Consider the following 24,815-nt stretch of genomic DNA (forward strand, 5'->3'; position numbering starts at 1 on the left):
CGAGTCATTCTGTGGAGGTTCGCGCGCATAGAAAACTCGAAGCGTGTGTCGGTGTCCGTTTACAGACAGCTCGGCGTACTCGTTATAATTCCAAGAGCGAATAATTATTCGGCGTTCCCTGAAAATAATACGTTATTGTTAGGGGGACGGGCGAACGTTGACGGTTCACCCGAAAAGTCCCGTTGCGCTCGTAGAAAATTTATCACTCGACGCTCGCGCTTTGTATTATAATCTCGCGTTATTATCCGACTCTGACGAATAATTTCGATTTTTATGCGAAAGCTGTTCGTCCAGAACGTACGGTCGCGTGTGCGTTTGACCAAATAATTTTACCCGTGACTAACTGACAATTTAATAGACAATAGTTTAAACTATAATTCTCGAACGCTCAGCTCATATATGAGTTCTCTCCGGAATTATCGGCAGGATGCGACGTATTCAACCCATTGTGACTTAAACTTAGTTTTGTCTTTTATTCCGTCAACCGACCAGCAGATATTTATTTATTTCGCGGCAATATCGCGTAGCTTAAATTCACTTCAATACTTCGTGTTTAATTAATGTACCAACACACATTTACAGTAACATGTTTACATTGAATATACCATTAATCAGGGTTGGGTTTATTTTTACTTTCAACTAAGTTAAAAGTTAAAGTTAATGCATTTTAAATGAACTGGCTTCCGAGCGAATTGATATGAAATTAACTGAATTAAGTTAATATTTATCGACGTTTCAACGTAACTTTTAATTGAGCAACTAGTTATTACCTTACTACCTGCAACCCTATTGTTAATGAACGCAAGGTTGCTTTGTAGAATCGGCTAGGATGAAACGATGTCGACCCGACGCAGGATCGGGAAGGGTACCCTTCACGGTTAACGTTAATCGTCCCGTTCATTTATCACGTTTCACTCCGTATCCCCCTCGTCATCATCATTCGGACTTTGTCCCGCCCACGTTTCCTCAGAGAAAGAAAATTCCGTCCGCAGCGACAGTACGAGGAACGACGCGTCATTTTCGGAAATTTCCTGAAGCAGTATGCACGACGGTGACATTGGCGCGTGCCGGTGCATAAATTTCGGCGGCGAGCAACCCCTCTGCACAGACGACGCGGCGCGATTAGCTCGCAACCTTCCCCGGATGATGCGTGCGAGTGCGGCGTTAACGTGACCGCGCCGGCCGGAATAAATTCGCGTCTCTGTTGGGGATAGATAATGCGAGTTTATCGTCGACGCGTGTCCCCCGTGGGCCGAGATTAATTGAGAATTTACGATCAACACGCCCGGGTGGATCTCGCGAAAACGGACGGTCGCTATGATTAGCCGCGCCGCGGGCGATTCCCGCGTTCGTATCGATTGATTCATCTCCCCGGAGATGGATTTTCTTACGGTAACGCGTTCAGAGGCGCGACGAAATCCAACGCGATGATACTCAATCGATGAACACTCAAAGGGAAATTTTCCGAGGGTCTCTCCCGTAACAATCTCGTTTTCCGCGCTGGGATTTAATTGAAATTGAAGTTCAATTCGCGAAAAGATTCGGCATCGAATCGGGAGGGGAGGATTTTGTCCCGCCGACGTTTCTATCCTCCAGCAATGTTCGATAATTAAATCTCCGTCCCGCGCCCGCGCGAGAGACGAACCGTTGGAAATACTCTCGTCCGCGCGATGACATACCCCTAAAAGGAAAAATAAACAGCGGGGCATAACGGCGCGCGACCGCTTCGAGCCATCGGTGTGCTCGGGAATAAAAACTGTACATCGAAAATCGAGCGAAGGGGCTGTCGAACCACCCTCTTGCTTGCAACAACAGAGAGAGCGGGGGGGGGAGGGAGGGGAAGGGGACCCCGGCAGAATGTGCTCGGTGAAAAATGCTGGGAGGGCAGCGCGTGGGCGAGACGGGCGGCGGCCAACGCAAACACGAGGTACGAGCCACGCGCGCATCGGCACAATAAGTTACAACAAACGGCATCTCGACGCTCGTCCCCGCTGCGAACCTACAGAAGAGGGACATATGAACGGGAGAGCACGAGACAGTGAGAGAAAGAAAGAGAGAGAGGGAGAAAAAGAGAGATGAAGGGTCGGGCGGGAAGTAACCACGCCTAACCGCGTAAAAATATCGAAGGACCGTGGGCGTGCAGGCGGCCCGGCTCCTCGTCTAGTAGTCCTCGAAAACGAGACGATGAATACCGGGTTTCTTGTCCCTCTCGTGCGCGGAACGAAGAGGGAGAGCAACACGTGAGAGGGTATATCGGGTTTTACGGCCGTCGTAAGCAGCGGCCGGGCATGCGACAATATTAGTATGTCCTTCGCGGGAAATGCGCCGCGCGCGCGCGCGGCTTTATCCTATACGAGAGAGGAGAGGAGGACACGGAGGAGTCGGAGGACTCGCGTTGAAATAACGGGATACTAAATTAGCGTCCGCGTAGACTAAACTCGAATTATATATGCACGAGCGGTTAAGAGTACGGAGAACGTACGCTCATGTTCTCCGTACTTCGCTCGATCTCCCGCGATTAGAACGTGTTTCGTCGGTTCTTTCTTCTTCCCGAGATCAACGCGCGAATTATAGTTTACGCATTTCATATACTTCGCATTTGCATACGTTATTTGTATTTTCACTCGTTTTATTCTATTTATATTATTTTGTACATTCTTGCAAATTACTATAGTATCTTTGAAATTTTTACCTCCCCCTTCCCTATGTCGCGATTCTTTTTCAGTTTTTATTTTATTAATAATATCGATGCACCGAAGGAAGTGCACAGATTCAGGTGAATAATTACCCCGACGCTCCTTAGCGAACTTTTTCTTGGATTAAGTAAATTTCACTCGGGTCGAGTGAATATTTTATTCGGATAATTTACTCGCAACATTTTCCATTCGGATCGGATAAATATTACAGATCTGAATAAAAATCTGCTGAGGAATATCGGAGTAATTATCCACTTGAATCTAGCACTTGTTTCCCGCGTGGAAAATTATTTTCGCCAAGATCGCTGCACGAGTAGTCTCTTTAGGGCTACGCGAAATCCGACGTTTTTCTTCCTGATCGCGACGCAATCTCGGATTCGAATCCTCGAGTCCCGAAATACCGAGTGCACAGTCTGACGGGGACCGAGAGAACGATAGTACGATCTCGCTTTAACGCGGACAAAGAAACGCGTCGCATCAGCCGGTAGTCACTTCCGTTTGTCCAGACGGTCCGTCGTTGTTTCCTCTTCGAGCTGCGCTTTTGTCGCCCCTGGGATACGCGCGCGATTGGAATGAGAATGGACAGAGCGGTCCGTCTGAATCGCAGACGAGCAGTGTCTCCCAACCCTTTTTTTCTCGGATGCATTCTCAAGGTTCAATTTCCGCTCTACACGGAGTATTTATCGATCCCTTCTCTTAGCTGCGCTTTAATTTCGCCTAACACGCCGGCGATCGCTCCAATTCCGTCCGTGAGCTTGATCTTCGCGAGAGGACGGCCGATTCGGATACGACGTAGGAGATCACGACTCGTCGATGGCGCCGCGCACGGCGCTTTAATACCGCGTAATAATAATAGACTCCGTCGGTAGTTTAGTCACGTTGCAATAGCGAGTGCAGATGCCCCTTTGAATACTTCATGAATTTTATTCAGGAAAGATGGTCACCGGTGTTACGCGCGGTGGAGAATTACCGTGATATTCCCGCGGTTTGTATTAATAGCATTGTCACCGCAACACAATTTGAGAGTCCGAAAAATATCATCGTTCTCTATAATAAAGAAATAACTGCGGTGCTTCCGGTGTCTCATCGCCGTATTTTGTATTTTGTAAAAGTGCCGCAATGCCGTATCACATGCCCCGTTCTCGAGGCCTCGCGTCACTTTGTTACCGTAACCCGCGGTGTTTCGGAGAGCGACGTAAAATCGAGAGTTACGTAAATAATGCATCGACTTCACGCACTTCCTCGCCCCCTTGCACCGAGGGCATGGGTGGGTGAGCGTTTTTATTACCTATCCCATCGTGAGGAGGGCCCGCAAGAATTTTACAAGCGCCGAAGGGTCTCGGGAGGCACGACGTAGCGCACGACGTAAACGATCGGAAGGGACCACCGAGCGGTCGAGATGCGGCACTCGACTTTCTGATCGTGCCCGACGTTTACGAAAGAAACGGAGGAGAAGGATGAAAAACTCGGCGGAAAAATTCCGGACAAATCTCTTAACTTCGGAGATACGAAGTTGTTTTCGAGGTTTCCCAAAATGGCATTTTCTGTGTATCGAAGATGTTAGGAAAAATCGTTTGTGACGAAAAATTCACCTCCTATCGCTTCTATGTTCATTCACAATCTCCGATAAATAATTGTAGGCGATATAAATTGAAAGAAAAAAATGCCCTATAAAAAGTGATAAGATTTAAGTAACCCTCCGTTAGTCGCAATATTCAATAGATCTACGTTCAGGTTACAATGTATCCTCGTCGCTGCACGGCCTCAAGATCGAACTTGTCAATGTTCTCTCTTTGTTCTTCACTATTTCTCACGTACCTTAGTCTTTACCAGTCCACTAGCCGGGCGCTAATGAAAGGAAAACCGTTTCAAGAAGCGAAGGAAGATAATGGAAAAGTTAGTATATCTGTGAGATCGCGGCCATTCACGGGTGAAAAATATTGCGACTCACGGGAGGGTTAAATAACGTCAGATGGTTCACCTGCGAAATCCACACGGCATCAGACGAAAGCGTGTCAACATCCGCGCAACAAAGGACGAAGGTGAGAGAGGCGTTTTTTTTTTCACGCGATCGCCTACAGAAATAGAACGTCTTTGCGACCGGGCCGACTGGACAGTCGCTTCCTCATCGTCGGGCCGCGATTGACCCCACTGCGAAGGACCTCGGATCCTGCGTGACCGCCGCTCGGTAAACGAACGGCCACCCGCGCGCTTTCGTTGAACGACGCTTTTGTTGCGGGCTCTTTCGGCCGCATTCGGTGACTCACGTGCTTCACGGAGTTACATCGTCGTGGTTTTATTCCCGCGGTTTTCAAGGCCCGAGTATACTCTACGCGCACGAGAGACAAGAGCCGACTTTCGAGGGACTTTACGACTCTCTCACGAACGATTCCCGCGGTCCGCCGCGCCTCGTTTCTCTCTCCTCGGCCGGTGAATCTCGGGGCCCGTCCTAAAGGCCAGCCCCGACAACGGAATTTATTTCGGAAACTACGTTTTTACGTCTCTCCCGCGGTAACTTTGAGTTACGAGTTGAAGCGCGAGTTTATGAGCTGGACACCGGAGGGGGGGGGGGGAACACCTTACGCGTGACGTCGAATATATCCGAGTTCCGTGACGCACGACGTTGAGGGATTTATCTTTCGCAGTGGGGGAAAGGAGAAGAAAGGAGAAGAACGTCCCGCTCAATTTTCCTGAGATTAACATTACCAAGCGCGCGTCTCCTCCGGAATACAAAACCCCCTTTCGTTAATAACTTGGGAGAAGTCGCGGCGCGACTCGAATGTCTGCCACGCGACGTCGCGAACTTTCCAGAAGGCTAATTAAACTCGCGGCGAAACACACTCGCGAAACACAAGGCTCAAAGGTCCGTCTATTTATTTACCCGACCGGAGGAGCCGTCGTGTGTACCGCGCGGCGTTAAAGGTCGCAAACTTCCCTAAAGGAAACAAACTCTCCTTGTGGCGCGTTTCCCTCGATAACCCGCGGCCCAGTATTTCGAAAAGGTGCCGGGACTGGCGTGTGAAAAAAATGTAATTTCCGGCCGTCACAGCCAGACGGAGCTCTCTCTCTCTCTCTCTCTCACACACATACAACTGGCGCGTGAAAGAAATTAAATCTCGAAAGAAACAGACTCGAGATATTTCCCGCCGTCACTTCTCGCCGGGGGCGAGACGGGAATCTACCGATGGATCATTTATTCCCATTCCGTCGTTTACTTCTCTTTCCCACGCTCCGTCATTTATTTCTATTATTTAATACAGAGGCCATTACTCGCGTAGTGCCGGCGTCCTATTTACGTACCGGTCGCGTAGTCAGCGCTCCCTCGAGAAAGAGAGGAGGACGGAGGCGCATTCTGCGACGGCCGGTGCATCGTCGCGAGAGGAGATGGTATTCTCGGCTCCGGGGATGATTCAAGCGCGGAATCCACCATTGAGCGTCCAGACACTGCCGCCGCATCGGTCGCGCGGACATTTACGCGGACCCGTGCCAAGATTTATCCGCGCGCGCGCTCTCCACCGCAGCCGCCGTCGCGCTCTGTCACCCTTGCTGCATGCGCGCGCCCGTGCTCGCTTTATTTCAACGTGGACCGGCGACATATTAGAATAGAATGGAATATAGACGGAGTTAGAATAGACACAGCCTTCGGAGACGGTTTGCATCCGGGACCAGCGACGAGCCGGGAGAGACGGTGGTTGCCTCTCGTGGGACCGTCGATCGCGCGTCGGAATGGCTCCCGCACGGGTGAAGATATCAATTTTACCGCGAAGAGAAGCGATTACGCAAGTTTATTTTTCTGCTTATAAGGTAATAGTTGTCTTGAACGGTGAGAGAGGAATATCTTCCTCGATAATAATATTAGAATATACGCAATCACAAATATCAGATAAGCTCATTGCTAGATCGCAGCTCCTACTGATTCTCCTTCCTCTGAGTGTGAGCTTCACCGAATAAAACGAGAACGTGGCCAGTTGTATAAAATCGTAAGTGCCCTCGATTTTGCGATTGATTCGCTCAACTGTCCGCCGATCGTCGTTGCAAAGTGGACCGGTCACGTTTGGCCGAACGGATAATTGCCCAACAGGCCTATCTCGAACCCAGAACCACCGGATGTCCTTTGTCTCACTCCTTGTGGTCATTATTACGCGCTATCGGGAATTAGTCACGCGGATATCTTGTTTCTCCTAAATATCGTGGAAATGAAATCTATTTCTCTCTTTCTCCATCCGCGAAAACGCGCGCTACGACGAATGCATTTTCTTTGACGGTCAGGGCCGGTGGGTGGCACGAGGTGACCAACCTATGCTCGTCCCAGAATAGAAACCGACGCTCTCTCCGATCTCTCCCGTTCTCCGATCTATTTATAGCCGGCGACTTTGATCTTCCTCTCGTCGCGGGATGCGCTTCTTCTCGATCGAGAGAGGCCCGTGAGACTCGTAATTTTTCCCGGTGCCGTATTATGTCAATACGATAACGCGATTCGGCGCAGCACGCGAACGCGGTAGCGCCGAATCGAGCAGCGAGCGACAGATACACCCTCCCTCCTCCGCCACCACATCGCGCTTTTCACAACACGAATCGTCGGGTATTTGCCATTTTCAAAAAGATACTCGAGATATTACGCAGATAATTCGCGAAATAATAAAAATAAAATATTTATTTGCGCTCTACAAAATTTTACACACATTCGTCGCGGTCGATCGATTTATATATGTTTTTATCGCATCGTGTCGATAAATAGTGGCTCTTTCTGTTCATGATCTTTTGGAAAGGATTTTTATCCTTTTTCGAGAAAAATTTCGAAGAAGATTCCGCACACGTGTTTACCAGAGCCCCCGTGGGCTCCGTCGATATCGTGCGCGTCGTCAAGATTCGCCTCCTGTCGCAGCGTGACGAGGAGGTCTGATCCTTGGGTAAGGGCGACGCTGCTAAGGAGGAGCCGGTTATATTTAAACCGACGGGCCACGGATTCACGATTGGGATGCGTGGAAATGCGACGGGACGTGTCTGACGAACGGAAGTACGTTGCAACTGCAGCTGCAGCGAGGGGAACGGTAAGCCGTTGTATCGCGGCAGCAAGGCGGGAGGGGCGGGCGCTAACTTATTTCGTCCGGAAGTCTCGGTTGTGAAATATTATTTTTAAAATCGTGTTACGTCAGCGCTTGATCAAACCGAGCGACAGTTTTTGTGACCCTCGAGATTTGGATAACGGAGCACGATCGACCGAGAGATTAAGATAACAGTTTTTGTCCCGTGGCGCCGCGATCGTTGCGCAGTTGTGCGTTGATATTTCAATCGGATGCACTTGACGTAAGAAGCAAAGCGTTTCCCGGTATTTTAAAGTGCTCAATGTTAATACGTAGAATTCCGTGCGGTCACACCTTCCGTGCAGTCGAACTTTCGATATATTGATATATAACTATTAAATAATTATTGAATAATTATAAAATATTTAATAGGTATATAATAAATGTCAAACGCTTAATATCGATTGAGCAGCCATTTAAATTATAATTAAATAAATATTCAAATAAGATTATAGTAAATCGGTCACAATTTAAGTTCACAGGAGTTTTACCTGCTGCAGGTTGCAACTGTTTCGAAAGAATGCATCTTGTTTCGTCGCGTATAATCAAGTCGCATCGTCGCATTTCCACCGAGTTTATTTGTATGCATCGTTATTTTGTTTTCGTTCGTGTCCTCTGGGGACGGACGATGTCGATGACACCCTGAGAATACGAAAACGAGTCCAGGCGCATTCATCGAGACCACCCGGAAGAGATCGTACAGGGAAGACGATTTGCTGGCCGACGCTCAATTACGAGCGAATTGGAGCATCTGCGCGCGAGCCCGATGCGAGAGAAATACCCACTTCCGTGAAACGAGTCAATTCCGCGCTCGCGCCGATCCAATATCGTTCAATTGTCGAAGGCACTAACCGCGCGAGCCGCGAGAAATTGCGAGAGCTTATTAGCATCATTCTCGGACCCGTGTCTGTTGACCTTTCACGGAAACAATGGTACAATGCAGTCGTACTCGGTCGCATGCAGATTTTTACTGACAATCGAGATCGCTGAAAAGAGAGGAGAAAATCTACGACATTGTTCACGATCGAAAGTGAAGTCTTATTCTCCGAACGGACGAGCTATCGAAGCTCCACTGAAAATCGAACCATCCAACTTTCGAAACGATCGTTTTCGAAATACCTCGAGGAATGAAGACGAAAATAATGATGAAGTTACCTGTGAAGCCACCTGTGAATTATACACGAAGCCATTAAAATAAACGGAATAATCGCTTTCCTCGCGGTATAATAATATATCTCTTTCCGTGTGTATCCTTCCTCCTCTCGTTCCCGGATGCCAAGTTCACATCGGCGCGTGCGTGAGTACCTCACGCGTGAAATCGGAGCATCGAATCACCGAAAACACGATGCTGCCTCTGCCGAGAAGCGCAGACGGCGGAGGAAAACTAGCGTGTCGACTCAACCGGTCACAATTCCGCGCGTTTACGCGCGCGTCTTATGCCGTTAATCCCAAACACGTCGGAGAATAATCGAGAGAGAAACGCTAACGAAGCAACGAGATCGGGCTGAGGGGAAGGATGAGGAGGAGGCCTCTCCCCGCTAATCAGTTTGGCGTAGTTTATAAAATAATTAACGACTTTAATTATAGCGCGGTAATGGGAGCTTTGTTGCGCGAGGAGATGCGATTACGCGTCCCGTTTCCCAGCGCAGGGAGAAAAGGGGCCCGTTTACGTGAATGCGCGCACCCATCGGGGTTTTACACCCACGTGCGCGGCGTTACAGGCGCGGAGAAGCCGAGCGGCGAGCGTTTAATTTCCAGCGATATCCCCCGAAGCTACGGGGTACCTCATAACGGTACCCCTTATTACGAATCGCAATACTTTCGACTCGCCCCGGGTGCGTTCACTTCATTACTGGGTCATTGTTAATTAAGCCACCGTCTTAAATCCACCTCCCCACTCCGCGCTCACACAACGTTAACACCAACGGATAGTAAATGATTGTTTTTCTTCAGCTCTACTTTTCCCAATATTATTTGGCTCCTTTTGTTTTGCAAAGTGGATGTATATCAGAACAATGGAGACAAATTTTGGCACGAAAATCCGTTTCCGACCGAACTGTGCGTCATGCGGAAACAGAAGCGTCGAAATGGCCGTGCGACGACGCGATCTCTCGCGCCGATTTCACGTTGATATCTGCCCCGAATACAAATAATGTACAAATTATTTGTGGATAATTCCCGCCTATTGAATTCTAATAAATAATCGTATTAATATTAATATCGCGCGAAGCAAGAGAATTTAATAGCTTAATGTAATAATTTCGGCTCTGTCGGATCGCCAAAACTGAGAATATTGGACCGTGAAGAGCCAAGCGCGGTTAACTTACAAACTGTTAGTGCCATAATGAATAAACAAAAGTTTTGGGATCGTCACATGTGTTTGCTTGAAATCAAGTCCAAACGTTTCGGTCATGTTTGAGCCTCTTAGGTGGGATCGTAATTAAACGTAATGACCGACATTTCGAGCACTTAACGTTATTTAACTTTGCTTTGTATTATTGGCGGAATTCGGAGTTGCGACATTCGGTCGCGGTCTTGCCTTCTCGCTCTGCTATGTGAAATTTATGATGACGCGACATGTATTTCTTTGTGTTCTTCATGTGTCATGCACTGCGATTTCACTGAAGAGGGTCAAATATGATCGAAAACTAACCGTGCTTGGCTTTCCATGGGCCTGCATTCTCGAATTTAATAGCGTTACGCATTGCTGATTATGCATACACAAACGAGATTATATAGAATATATAGATCTGATCGAAGCTCCGCATTGTTTTACGCAAATATCGTGTGTTCAATTCATATTAGATTAACCACGAGTTTCATAACTCTCTGTCTCATTTCGCTAATAAATCTTCATTGCGCAATTTCGAACGTTAATATCACTTCAACGTATCTTTTCGTAAATAGCGATTACGGCGTATTAAAAGTTCTTAATCTCGCGCGCGTTTCCCGCGAGGAACTGATCTCCTTATCTCGTGGATGGATTTTTATTTCTTCTATTTATTTCATAACTATTGTGTGCGCACTCGATATACGGTACAGATCTGTATCAATACAGTTCATTGATTATAGCCTACATCCTTATCTAATCGAGCGCATTTTTCTTTCTCTTCCATTCTTACCGTATCTCGCTACCGTACTTTCGAGTTCTCCCTATAGTTTTCCTATTTATAATTTAACCCTCGCAAGAGAGAGGAAAGGGGTGGAGTAGCAGAACGTGAGCGGAAAGGTGGGGTCATGAGTGACCTAAATATATGAATATGCATCCTGTTTAATTAAAACAAGGAAGAAGGCACAGAAATCATATGAAACAATAAGAGCGAGAATATATCCGTTTTCCAAATATATTGTAATAATATAATAAATAAACTTCCTGCTGGGACGATGAATCAAGATTGCCACGGACTTATAATTTACGGATTTATAATTTACAGTACTTCTAACTATTTTAGTGTCATATCTAACATTTACAGTCAAATGCGTTCGAAACTGGCGCGCTTTACAAATCATTTCTTCGGCCTGAAATTTTTCGCATTCAGGATTATATTATGTTATTAGATTATATTAGGATTATATTATATTATGAGTTTTCTGAGTTCGTATCGCTTCTAATAATACAAGCTACTTTTCCCGCAATTCCCGCTTCTGAGTGTTAAAATTCAAGATTACGTATCGGCCATGGGAAATTCTTCACTGTCGTTTGGGAAACGTCAGAAAAGGTAGGGGAATTTTAAAATTAATTTTTCACGGGCGACCCTCTGAATAACCCCCGTCTTTCCTTCCGAGGGTCAATATATACAGAACACCTCCCCGTTTTCTCTCCCTCTTCTTTTTCTCTACCATTAGCTCCCCCCTCGCTCTTCAGTTTCATTAATGTTAGCCTTTACTATGAACATCAACACCGAGATTATCCGAGGAGCCCGTTCTCGCTCGGCGCGTAGACACGACACGGCGACTCGCAGGCATTTTTATCACAGTGGACTATGCACTACGTAGATAACCGGCATCCTGTTCGCCCATTGTTACGTCGAGCCGGCGGCGGCCAATCGCCATCGCATAACGGCGCTTCTATCTGCCGGCCGTATTTTCCCCCTTTTTTACGGGTGGATCGGCGGAAGAAGGCGCATCGTACGAACGGCAGCTCGCGCGACTCGTTAGATCGCGCTATAGCCGGGCTGCCTGTGCGCACACTTTTTCCTTCGATGCGTCGGTTCGTGCACACGAGTGCTCGAGGTATCTCCGATAAATGCGACAACGACGTTGCGACGTGCCGCTCGTTCGCTCGCACGTCGTCGTCGAGCGAACGAACGAACGAACGAAGCCAATCTTAACGCTCGGCTCGCTAATTGTAGCGAAGGGACGCGTTTGCCGCGGTTCAAGGGGCAACCGGGCCCTTTATCACGCCGTTCTATAACGAGACGACTTCCCGAGCCGACTTTTTATCGCGATCGAATAACGACGGGTGCGCTCCCGCTCGTCGGCGTATCACCGGTCGCGAATTATCTGCCGCGGCATTCTCGGAAAAATTTATTACATCTTGAAGTCTCTTTTAACCGCGTCTCGAGATCGCCGGTAAGCATAAAGCTGTGGTGTTGGAAAGCAGAGACCGGGAGAGATGTCGTGGAAATCGGGGAAAAATCCAACGAGATCATTCGCGGCGCGATCTTACAGATTGAATTGTACGGTTATTTACGATACAAATTGCGGGACTTTACTTTGCGAGTAATTTTTTTCTAAATTCTCTTTCTCCGCCGTTCTCTTCAATTTTCTGGAACAAATCTGTCCGCCATTTCACCCGGTTTCTTTTTTTTTTTTTTCAAAATTACCGGTTAATTCGTCGTAATTTACCGTGTGAGTACCGTCATTTCCATCTCCGCTCGTGACTCGCGTTGAATTTCGGCCCAGCGCGGTCGGGTCTCCGCGAGAACAAATTGGCCTAACGATACGAATGCTCGGGCAAACAAGCTGAATCAGATTGATAGTCGATGTGCGGCACGGTATAATTCATGGAAAGCGGATGCGCTGTTGCGGATAACGTGATTAGCGGCCGCATTTATCTTCACGTGTCCGCCGCGCGAATACTTCCAGCGGATCCGGAGGAGCGAGAAGCTCGCTCGGCGGAACCGCCGACGATGCGTAGTCTTTTAATAACAAAGCGCAACATACTCCTCCGATTTCGCCGGGATTCTCCTCCTTCCTCCCGGCTCACTTTTTCTTTTTTTTCACCTCTCCCTGACGCGGCTGGGGATTCGCGGTCTCCATTAGCATTATTAAAGCGTACTTTATCGACGGCAAGATTGCACAGCTGAAAGTAGCTGCGTGCGCATCTCGGCACGTTGAAATGAAATTTTCGCATCGAGACGCGCCGACGGCGCGTGAGGTCGGACGATCCTTGCCGGTCCGACGCCGCGTCCGCCGATTCCGGAAATTACGCGATCCACAACGAGTCGGACCCGAAGGGATTCGAGTTAGGAATTTCTCATCACCCGGCCGGTGCGCGACTAATTAATTAATCGCGGCGCCGCTCGAATTAATTGGTTTCGACAGAGAGCGGCGTGGAAATTGCGATACGCGTTTCACCCGCTTCGCGAGGAAGCGACACGCAAATTGCCGCGCCGGAGAGCGTTCCTTCCGCGAAACGCAGCGAGCTCGGCTTCGTTGGAATTTTTCCCTTCGGCTCTATTCGAATTCCTCCCTTTCTTCTCTCTCTCTTTCTTTTTAATAATAATGATAATAAACATACAAAATAATATCATTTCAATACTTTTATTCATTTTTTTTTATAATTTCTTAATATATGTTATAGATATGTCAGTTTTGGGGCCTACTTTCTCGAATTGTCATCTCTTCAACCTCTTAAAAAGTAATTATACGCGAGACACATGTAATAATTTTCAGAAAAGTACAATGCATTTTGTTAGAGAAACGTTGCCGCTTCGCACCTATGCATATGAATTTCAATTCCACACCTTCAACAGGGGTTTATATTTTAATAGAGCCGAAAAACAAAGTAATATATCGATCTTGAAGGCTTCTCCTCTACAACATACGCTCTTAGCCGCGGCGGGCGAAGGAAATGACGTCTGGGCCATTTGATTCAATCAGCCGATCAAACCTGACCTTCTCCATTGTGCTTCTCTATTTATATCTAAAACTCTGCACGGAGAATATATTGTGGTGAAAATTACTCGAAAATTTCGTAATGTTGGACCATACCGGAATTATGGCTGAAATTATCATGCGTCTTGTGATCTTTAGGAATGCGTACGCACGATACACATTTGAACTTTATTATAATTTCAGCCATAATTCCGGTATGGTTCAACATAAAAAGAATTTTGCGGTAATCTTCACCACAATATTTTCTCCGTGCATCGTACAGCTCCCGGGTAGGTCGCAGTAATATCTCTCCCCCGAGTTAGTTGAAAAAGAAATGACACGTGATCGGCGAGGGGGGAATCGTTTATTGAAGATGGAGGTACACATCCCGATTGCACAAACATCGATTTATCAGCAGGGACGTGTGAGCAAACTGGACGGGATGACCGGGATGACCAGCGTGTCCGTGGCGCAGATAAGGCACGAATCAGCACGAGCATGCGCGAGTCCCGCGCCGTTATCGCGGGGTTGATCGAGCGACTCGGAGTACAGCGAGTCATTTCCTTACGCAATGAGGTACACGCCGCGAGAAATGTGTGTACGGAGCATTCATCGCGCGTCACGCGAGCCATTTTCTCGCCACGTAACGATTACGATCCGCGCGCGGCGCATATACACGTCGGAATGTTCACGGTGGTCTTTATGTCGAGCTGTAAACGGCTGATTGTAGTAAACACTGTCGGAGGCTTAATAGGAAGTCTTCAGAGGACTCGAAAAGGATTTTACGCGCTCGAGTTAATTAACATCGCGAGGTAGAGACGCGACCGCCTCTCTCGGCGGCCGAACTGATCAACTCCAGCATTAATCGTAGAAAATTCAGAAATTCGCATTAAATGATCGGTTGATCACTTTGGCTTCCGACAGGCCCATGTAAAATTATTAGGATTATACATTGGAAAAGTATTACACTCAAGTAAATATTTGCTAAGAAGTGTCGGAGTAATTATCTTATTTGGATTAGGTGAGTGTTGTTATTCGTATGTAGCACACTGAGAGAAAAAAGCGTTACATTAAAATGATATTCGCTTAATCCAAGTAAAATAGTTATTTCAATATTCCACAGCGAATGTTTGCTCGAATGTAGTCTGTTTTTCTTTCAGTGTAGTTTTATTTAAATAACTCCCGGTTTTACATTCCAATAAACGTCAATTAACAATAACATTACATCGATATCATAATTTTCCACTCAACAATATAAATATAATATATTATATATAACATATACGTAACAGCTACATTGTTGAGTGAGGAAGCATTATTGATGTAACGTTGTTGTTAGTTGTTGTTTGTGTATTAGCTCTTCTTCTATCTTTATGATCGGCTATCTCAGAAACTCGGGAGATTTTTCTTACAAATATAAGAATTGAATAGATGCGATATCGATCGTTATATGCTCCATTTCTACTGATAATCCTTCGTTGATAAGCGTATTCTTCTCATGTTATGTTGTGCGTTATCAGTTCGGCGAAGTCTACCAACATTCGGTCTTTTTCCCCCGACCTTTGTATCAAGCTTCGAATTCGATAACCCCTTGAAGAGACCCCGAACGCGAACGTGTCCCCTTTGCTCACACGCCCGTCCGTAATTAACAAATTAGCCGATCGCCAGGTTATCGCGCGGCACCCGCGCTCGTGAACTCTGGAATTACACTCGGCGATAAATCGACGACGCGGAATAAAACAGCTCACTCCGCGATTTTCCGTCGCGAGGCGGCAACTGGGTCGCGCGACGTTCAATAAACCGTGCGGGCGCAAATACGCTCAGTCCGAACGAATTTTAATCGTCACGACGAACGGACAATAGGTCGCCGTAATTCCACGCTCGGCTGGAAGCATTAAGTCATTACCAGCGACAGCCGGCATCACTGCTATCTGTCGCGGGCTCTTTTGTAAAATATTATCCCCCGTGAATCCCCGGCCTTGCGCTATTGATACGCCGGGTGGCGCGACGGCGGGGTGCTGCGCGGCGATTGATGATACTGCGGGCACCCTCGTCGCGACTGGCGGAAGACGACATCGAGTCTCGTCGGCGCGATGAATATTAGGCCAGCACTTTTACCGCCACGAACTGGAGATCTCCAATCTAATACATCAGCCGCTTGACGGCTCCCATTCCGACGTAGGAATGGAGGAACGACGGAGAGCGTGCTGGCGAGTGGACGTCTGAGAAAAGGGACATCGTGATGCGATGGGCATCGTTAGGTGGGTGTCGTGGAGAAAAGTAAATAGGAGTAAAAATTGTATGGTGATTTAACACAGCACAAAATGTTGCGTTTGAAACGGTCCACTTTGTGTTAGTTTAATATGGGAAATATGAAAAAGTACATATATATATATATATATATATATATATAGTCAAATTAACACATTTCTCGTGTTAAAGTAACGCAAAATTTCATCATATGTTGAAATAACTAATAATTGTTATTCGTCACATTAAAAGTTACGTAAAATTCTCGAAAATTAATTATATGGATTTAATTATAAATCAGAAAATTTAATTATTATATTAATTTATATGGCAATTATGTGGGCGCGACTCTCAATAAAACCATACGAATCGATGCTCTCGTCGACGTCGCAGCGCTCGTGGGCGAACGGATAAATCAGCCGACAACGAACGCGGATATTAAAGAATTATTTTGATTAGGACTTACGTCGGAATCTCTGCTGGTACCCACGTAACCGAGGGAAGCGAGCCTACGGTCTCGACTAGCATCAGGCCGACGATTTTAGGGACTAGTGCGATCTAATTCGCCGCACGAACCGGCAGGATGTTCCTCGTTCCCTCATAAGGATCACACGATGATAAGCGGCGGACTTGAAAGGAGCGTCGCTTCCGGACCGAAGATTCTCGCAAATTTGACGCTAGGGTCGTCGATGAGAATCGTCGCGATTAGGATCGTCCGATTCGTGTGAATCTCGAGACCAGCTGCTTAACTGTAGGCTATTCAATCGCCTAATAAAGGGGTGCAACAATCAAAGTGAAAGGATGATAATGTCGAGACACTTCACTCGAGATACTGCGATAATGCAAGAGACCGCAAAATTATATGTAACTGCAAAAAATGACTTAAGGTCAGTTCAAAAATTATTTTTAAGAAAAAAAGGAAAGGATTTAACTTGAAAGGTAAAAAAGCGAATCGCCGAATCCTTTTTATTCTAAATTTATTATCACATGATATTTCAATCTCGTTAGAAATTCCATCGCGATAGTTTTTGCGATTCATAATTTATATTTTCTTCTATACATTACAGGCTGGATTTCCCAAATTTAAGGTTTTTGCCGGAGAAAGTTTAGACCTTTTTTCTTCGGATTCAATGCGTTATTTGTTACGCGTATAATAGCGCCGCGAAAATTTCACCGGCGAATTTCTTCCCGCCGGTCGTGTTCGATTTCATTAAAAAGAGACCCGGTTCCCGCTGCCGCGTCACGAACGGCCTCGAATTTCTTTCAATGCTTATTTCCCGGCGGTCGCCCGGAGGATTGCATCGCTATACATTACGCGGGTATTGTTGGCGATGCCTGTCGAGATTTCACGCTCGTCCGAGAGGGCTTCGCACGTTGAAAAGCGCCGAGAGTAACGTCTTATCTTCGAGGAGGTGCGATGACATCGCGCGTGCACGTGCATGTCTCTAGTGCATCGTGCATTGTGCGAGAGACGCCTGGCGATCGGTTCCCTTGAATATCGATACGTGTGTGTGCGCGTACATGCGCGCATACAGGGTGTACGTGAGACGTCCTCCTCGTCGGATCTCACAGTTCCGACCTCGGCGAAATCGCAGAAAGTCACTTAAAATTATATCGCTTGGATGGGAGATCGGGGCTAGTTGGCTACGAAGATAAGTCGACACATCGCTTATATCTCGGCTATTTTTTTTCAACAAATCACAACATCGAGCAAGTAAGAAGTGCAAAACCATCTTTGACACATGTGACGTAAGTTGCATTTCATTGTGCCGCAACGGTTATCAAATGTTGGCGTTAAATTGCGAGATAAATTCGGGGATTTTGGAACTTTCGGCGCATTTGAGGAAATCCAGATCGATATCCCGATTCCAAGCTTAAGAGGGAATCCTCGAATCCCGAAAATTCGCACGATAGTTTCGAGATACCCTATATACGCGCGAACGCATCCTCGTACCGGATATGCAAGCGCGCGAAGGTGAAGGTAACGCGCGAGAGCGTGTGTCGTCGTCGTGACGCATATTTATCCTCCGACATGTTTTGTAGCCGGCAGACGATGTCTTTTCGACATCTCGAATATTTCTCTGTCATGGAACGAGGTTCGACGAGACGATCTCCAGGATCGCGAGGACACTCGACCTGACCACACGCAAAGAGAGTTCTGCTGCGCCGAAGCGGCTGCTCGCGCGCGCTGCTGATGCACGCTGCGAGTTACTACTGGAGAGCATTTAATGTCAAACGTTGCGGTTTCATTTATTTTCGCATCATCGGATTTCTCGCGTGCGAATCCCGCGCAGTGTATCAGGCTTTTCGAATAAAACGTGAAATTTATACGAGACTCAATGTATCGAATTCATCAAAAATTAGGTATTAAACTGATCGAATTCGAACATTTAATATCTGTATTTATCACACATATTTCCGTTATGTAAAATAGAATAATATGCATATATGTGTGTGTTTTATGTAACGTAATTAAAATATTTTTATACATGCGCCGCTTTGAATTTTAAAATATCATTTTACACGTTATTACTATATTATTGAATAATATAATATTTTTTTTCTCGTATCGCGTGTGCAGACAAAGAGATCGTTGCGTTTAGTCTCGTTCGATAAATATCGAGAGAGGGGGATTTAAACGTGTCCTTTTGAAATATCGCGACGTGAATGTGTGAGGCAAATCGGACGGCCGCATTTAGCGTTAAAAGCGCGAGACGGGAATACGCGCGCGCGCGTCTGCCTCGGTTTCGAATCGAACTCGTTTTTCTCTCGTCGTTCTCCCGCAAAACGAATAGCGCGAGAGTCCCGTAGGGAACTTCGCGGCCTCGGCAACGGGTCTATAATTACCCTTTCCCTTTGCATCCTCCGCTTCTCGCCACGTTTCTGGGATTTCTCGACCAGAATACGCGCCGTTGCGTTCTCTCAGCTACTTTGTGAAAACGCGAGCGCCTCGCCGTGAACTTCGGTGAACGCCGACAGCGGCGAAATTCGACGAGTTTAATGTTGTCCCACGGAACTGACAGAGTTACACAACTTTAATTAATGGGCTTACGTTGCGTCGATTTTCGTGTTGACTTGCCCGGAATATCAACTAATTCGTCGGCGCGCGCGAGAAAGGCTCGCCCGAACGCGACGGCACCAGCGGTTTTTCTCAGGGAAGAGTAAGAATGCACGTCGGAGATCGGCGAGCGAGGGGAGGAAGGGTTCTCGTCCACCCCCGTAGAAACGTTTATTGAGCACGTGTAGGTGCGCGCACGCACGAGTGGACTCCACAATGCGACACCTGAGCGGTGCAGCCAACTGTTCGAGATCAAAGTCGGGAGGATAATTATGAAACGGAAATTATGAAACGGTTCACACAAATTTTCCTGGTAATTTAACAAGTTGATTTAACTGTTAATTTAACAAGGTGAATGTATTGAAAAGTGACGTAAGTATTATGTACAAATTTAGCGCGAAATTATAACGTCCATGATATGTCGATCAAAACTCAAGTATGTCGTTCTGACATTTACACGTTGAGTATCAAATATTGAGACAACACAATATGTTAAACTCAACATGTTAAATTAACACACGGGTGTGTGGAAAATTGGAGGAGAAGATTTTAACAAGGGCCGATTTTAACACAAGTGCGAAGTGTTTTTTACCGTGTACAGGTATACGGATATGAAGGTGCAAGAATTTAAATCCCGAGACCACGCGAACTTGATATAAATAGTCGACTTTACATGGAATTTCCGTCTGCGAAAAGAAGAAGTTAAAAATCGTGATGTTATAATCCGAGATCCACGCGCGAATGGGACGTCGTGTAGAACTGACGAGAACACGTTCCATAATGTACACCGCACAGAATTACAGCGCTGCACGCTAATTATGTGTATACATGATATAATTATCGCGCAGTTGGCAACGTTACACCTGAGTAACCATGCAGAAAGAGAGAGAGAGAGAGAGAGAGGGGGAGTCGCCACCCCTCTCGTTCCCAGCTCGTCGGGGGTTAACTCTAGGGGTCCTACCTTCTTGTTACGCGATTGCTTCGGAGGGTGTGGGCGCACGCAATCGGGCCTGCAAACAAGTCGACCAGAGTTCGCTCGCCGACGCGCCAGAATAAAACAGCAGGCGAAATATAAACGAGGGTGGCGTGCCGTAAAGTCACGACGGTAAAGCTGAACGGCGAAGCCGGTAAAATCATTCGCAATTACTGAAAAAGCTAATTCGCACTGTCACGAATATTCGAAAGCCGCGGCAAAGCCATGTCATCGTTACGCTAATAAGAAAAGTCATTCGCCGGCACTTCGTTCTACATTTTGTTCTGAACAAAGTAGTTGAACGAACCGGAAGTACCCTCGTTCTCGTTCGCGGGTTCGCTCGAGAATCCTTTCGAGGCGGCTCCTCCGCGAATTTGATTGGGAAAGGAAGCTCCCACGATCCGCGGAAAGTGGAGAATCGCCGGCCAAGGACACTCGCGGGGGTAGTGTCCTGTCCAGGATGCGCGGCGCGCAGGAGGAAGCGAGGCGCTGCGTCCGGTGTTCCTGCGGGAACCGGAGGAATCGATAGGCGCGCAAGCGCACCGCAGCCAGGAGGAATCGCTCGAGCGAGCGAGCGAGCGAGCGAGCGAGAGAGAGAGAGAGAGAGAGAGAGAGAAGCGGCGAGAGGTCCTCTTGTGCCGTCCTCTCCGGCGCGGAGGGAATCGAGAGGGCGAGAGGGACGTGGACCGGCTCCACGTTGAATCCCTCGCGGATCAGCATCCAGTGCTCGCACCACGACGACAGCCGCGATACCGCGTCCGTCCGCGCCTCTCCAGCCATCCGTCCGTCCGTCCGTTCCCCGTACTTGTTTGTGCGTCGCACGATGTGCTCGATCCTGCGGTAGCGACTATGTAACTATAGTAACAGCGTTACCGTAAACGCTGACAATCACGTAATCATCGCACCGTCGCAGCCCGACGCGGTATTTCTTATCGCCGCTCTGTGAAGCCGACAGTGTCTCATTTTTCGGCGCTGATTGCCACACTGAAAAGAAAAAGTGCCACCGTTCAAGTAATATTTCATCGATCCAAGTGATATTGTTTACCCTAACACTTCTCGGTAAATATTTGCCAGAAGTAGAAATATAACTAACTGTAAACGTAATACAATATATTCCTTAAGCAGACACTTATTTGTGTATGCTAGAACAATTGCAACGAGTATTAAATGTATAATATCGAGAAGAATCAGGATTTATTTTAAGAAAAGATTTACCGGGTGGAAGGATCTAAACTTATAAAAAACTACTGGGTTTCTTCAATAAGAAAAGAAAAAGTGTTACATAATTTCAGTAAATACTGTTTTAAGTTTAGAACCATTTCATACTTATATTCGGTTATTCATTCACCGATTAAGATCTTACTGCGTTCAAGCAATTTAATATAATAGTAATATAATAGAATAATAAGATAAAAACAATATGTTTATAATATAATATACTTAAATATTGATAAAAATATTACTTGATTGAAAAGACCGAAAAGCAGATAACCATGCTTGATTCTGGCACTTCTCTTTGTCTGTGTGTTCTTCGAGCGCAGAAAATCGGCAAACAATTAGCCCTACGATCCAGACACACAAATGTATTCACGTGACGAGGAAAAGAGTCCATTACACAAGCGGATACACAAAGACAACGTTGTAACTCGCGTCGTAGTGCGAAGTCGCGTCACTATCGCAGGATCAAGGAAGCATCGGCGATCGATCGATCGGTTCGTTCCCAAGGAAAAGTGACGAGACTCCCCTTTGACTTCTCGGCGATTCGAAATATACCCCAGCTGCGCAGTTGCCCCCCGCTGCAGCCGCCCTGACTTCGAGGTGTCAAAGGGAGAATGATCGCGTCGCAAACCGTTGGAGCCCCTCGATCCGTCCGAAGGCCGACGAAGATGATCGAAGTACGTCGAGTGTCAATGAAGCCGTCCACGTGCGAAGTTCGCGGTTCCGTGCCGATGAGAACGCGCGAGATGGGAGCCGTCGAGTGATCGTCCTCCTCCTCCTCCCCCTCCGGGGAGAAATAAACGCACGTTTCCACCACCTGCCAAATGGACAGGCTATTCCGATGGAAGAGCCACAAGGCGCAGGAGGATGTGAGTAACCCCTACGTACCCTACGCGGAAACACGTGAGAGACGCGCCCGGTGGAATTTACATTTGATTATGCAAATCGCGCGCGCGCGATAAAAGCTCCGAGGAGGTCCGGGAAAGCCAGAAGATCGACACGTTAAGCGATAACTCCGGCTTTCCTCTCTCTCCTTCGCCGGCTTCTGGCCGGATGGTGATCGTTACGACGGGGAATCGCGTGTTTAGAGAACGATACCGAGTCCGGACGTTCCGTCTCGAGAGAGACCGTCCTCTAAAGACGGTCGGAAGAGATGTCTTAATCTCTCCTCGCCGAGCGCGTGTACTGTACTGTACACAACAACGTTTCTCGGACTTCGGTGGAGAAGCTGTTTAATTACACGCCTCGTCGAGACGCGAGGATATTCATCGTCCGCGGTAATTATAGCGTACCACCGTAATATCTCGCGGCAGAAATCTTCCCGGTTTATTGCCGTGGTAATACATTGAAATTTGCAAGGCGTCTTGGGGATATATCACTCGTATCTCGAAATAATGAAAAAATTACGAAGGAGTTGCAAATTGATCTACATCACGTTTAGAAGTGTTATCAAATTTCGACGGTAACTTAGAGCCTAAATCAAAAGTTACTCCACTTTGAGAAAGTTGTAAGGCAAATAATAAATAATATTTTCGTATTTATAATATTGTGTATATATATGTCCACCTCGATGTTTCAAATTAACATTTATTATTTAAATAGTGAAAAATATATAGAAACGTAATTTCTACTTGATAAATACTAAATTTATGAATGGCCTCCTTGATGCGCCACTGAAAATACAACACTAATGGATAACACATCCTTAAAAACGCTTCAGACGCGACGGGAGAGGTGAAAGCGTGACGGGTATTTCGGCCTCATAAGATTATACAATTTATAGTTTACAAAGTATACAAAGTGAATGAAATTAATCTACGACCCTACTACCCTCCACCTCCCCTCGCTCTTTCATTCGCTGAATAAGATTATTTGCCTGTAATACTTTCTCGTTGGTTTTAGGAGCGCTTAGCTCCGAAAACTCGAGAAGAAACCAGCGTCGGAGAAAGAGCGCTTGTCTGTTAAGTCACAACGCGCGCGCGCGCGCGGCTGTTGGGATAAAGTTACCGGAAAACGTTACAGCGATAAAAAGTACCGAATGCTTTTTAACCCGGAGCATTCCCGGCGTTAATGCAAACGCGCGCCGGTAATACACGTAAATATGCGCGATGCGAGACACGGGCGTAACCGTCCGCGGGTTTCGCGTTACAGGAAGAGCCGGCCTTATCCGCGCGGATCTAATTGTTGCGCCGGTCGGCCGAATGATGGTTAGCGGGTCGTTCACCACACCCACGCCGAGAAGTCATCGGCGATACGAATATGATTCCACGGCCGGTGGGAATCGAGCGAAGAGAACGGCGAGAGGATCCCCGATAGGAAATTTCCTCGGCGCCCCCAGTCCGATTTCCCGAAAATAATTATAGATTTTAATCCGCAATTCAATATTCATATTAATTAATACCCCTCTGAAAATCTCGCGAGTCTTGTAGAAATTGTTATATATTCGCGTGTTGCGAAAAATACCGCCTCAACCAGGAGTCGAACCTGGATCTCTCCTCCATTTACCGAGCAGGGCGCCGTGCCAATTCGAGGGTTTCAGAATATTCCTCGCAACACTATTTGTATGTAAAAAATAGAATCCAATTTATTAACTTTTTAATCTGACATTCGGCCAAACTGTCACTCGACTCTCCGGCGATGACAGTCGCACGTGACACGAAACAAGCGATAGTACACAACCAATCCAGCATCCCGAAAAAGAGGCTTCATGTTTGGAGTAAAATTGCACAGAGAAGAATGTTGTACTGCGAGGAAAAGCAATTATCCGGCAATTATTTTTCTTCCTTAAATAGATGGTTATCTTGAACAAAGAATATTTTCTCAATACGATATTAAAATATACTCGTTACAAATATTAGAAAAATTCAGAATTCACCTTCGGAATCTATCCAGTGCATGGGAAAATCCGGGACAATATTTCTATGCGGGATTTTGCGTTCGTCGGGGAAATAAACGCAAAAGGCACTTCCTAGTTACAAGATCATTTTCGTCGTTGCCAGACGCGCTTTGTCCAATTTGCGCGCTCGACGCTGACGATAAATTATCAATTAAATCGTAATTAACGCGATCCGCCACTTTGAATTCTCCTCCTCCTCCGCTGTTGTTGAAAACTTTCCAGTGTAACTGCCGTGAACGTGCAGAATCCCTTTGCAAATTTTGTAAATTACGTCAAATATAATACCTTTGAATATGCTCCCTTTATACTCGCATATATATTTTATAACAATATCATTAATATTACCAAATCCTCTTCTGTCCTCGTCTCCAAACGTGCGATTAATTTCTGTGTTCATGTTTCCAAATAAATAATTAAATACCGACCGTACCTGGAAATATGTCGGCGCGATGTCCGAAATGCACGGAATTTCGGAAATGTCGCGTGACTCTGGACAGAGACCGCCGTACCCAATCGACAACTATATATATATATATATATA

General features: G+C 46.6%; 1 protein-coding gene across 3 annotated transcripts in view; it reads left to right on the plus strand.

The window, feature by feature from the left end:
• LOC106747998 (amyloid beta A4 precursor protein-binding family B member 1-interacting protein) overlaps positions 1–24,815 on the plus strand; it is a 152,043-nt gene that overhangs the window by 87,121 nt on the left and 40,107 nt on the right. The window contains exon 1 of one of the 3 annotated variants that reach the window (XM_014626119.1): positions 22,216–22,247. The exons of the other annotated variants lie outside the window; for them this stretch is intronic. The gene's annotated coding sequence lies outside the window, so the exon portion shown is untranslated. Of the gene's footprint in view, positions 1–22,215; positions 22,248–24,815 lie in introns of those variants that run through there. 3 annotated transcript variants of the gene reach the window in all.

The sequence above is a fragment of the Dinoponera quadriceps genome, unplaced genomic scaffold (assembly GCF_001313825.1).
Source record: "Dinoponera quadriceps isolate SergipeBrazil2010 unplaced genomic scaffold, ASM131382v1 scaffold2167, whole genome shotgun sequence".
In the NCBI taxonomy this organism is placed as follows: domain Eukaryota; kingdom Metazoa; phylum Arthropoda; class Insecta; order Hymenoptera; family Formicidae; genus Dinoponera; species Dinoponera quadriceps.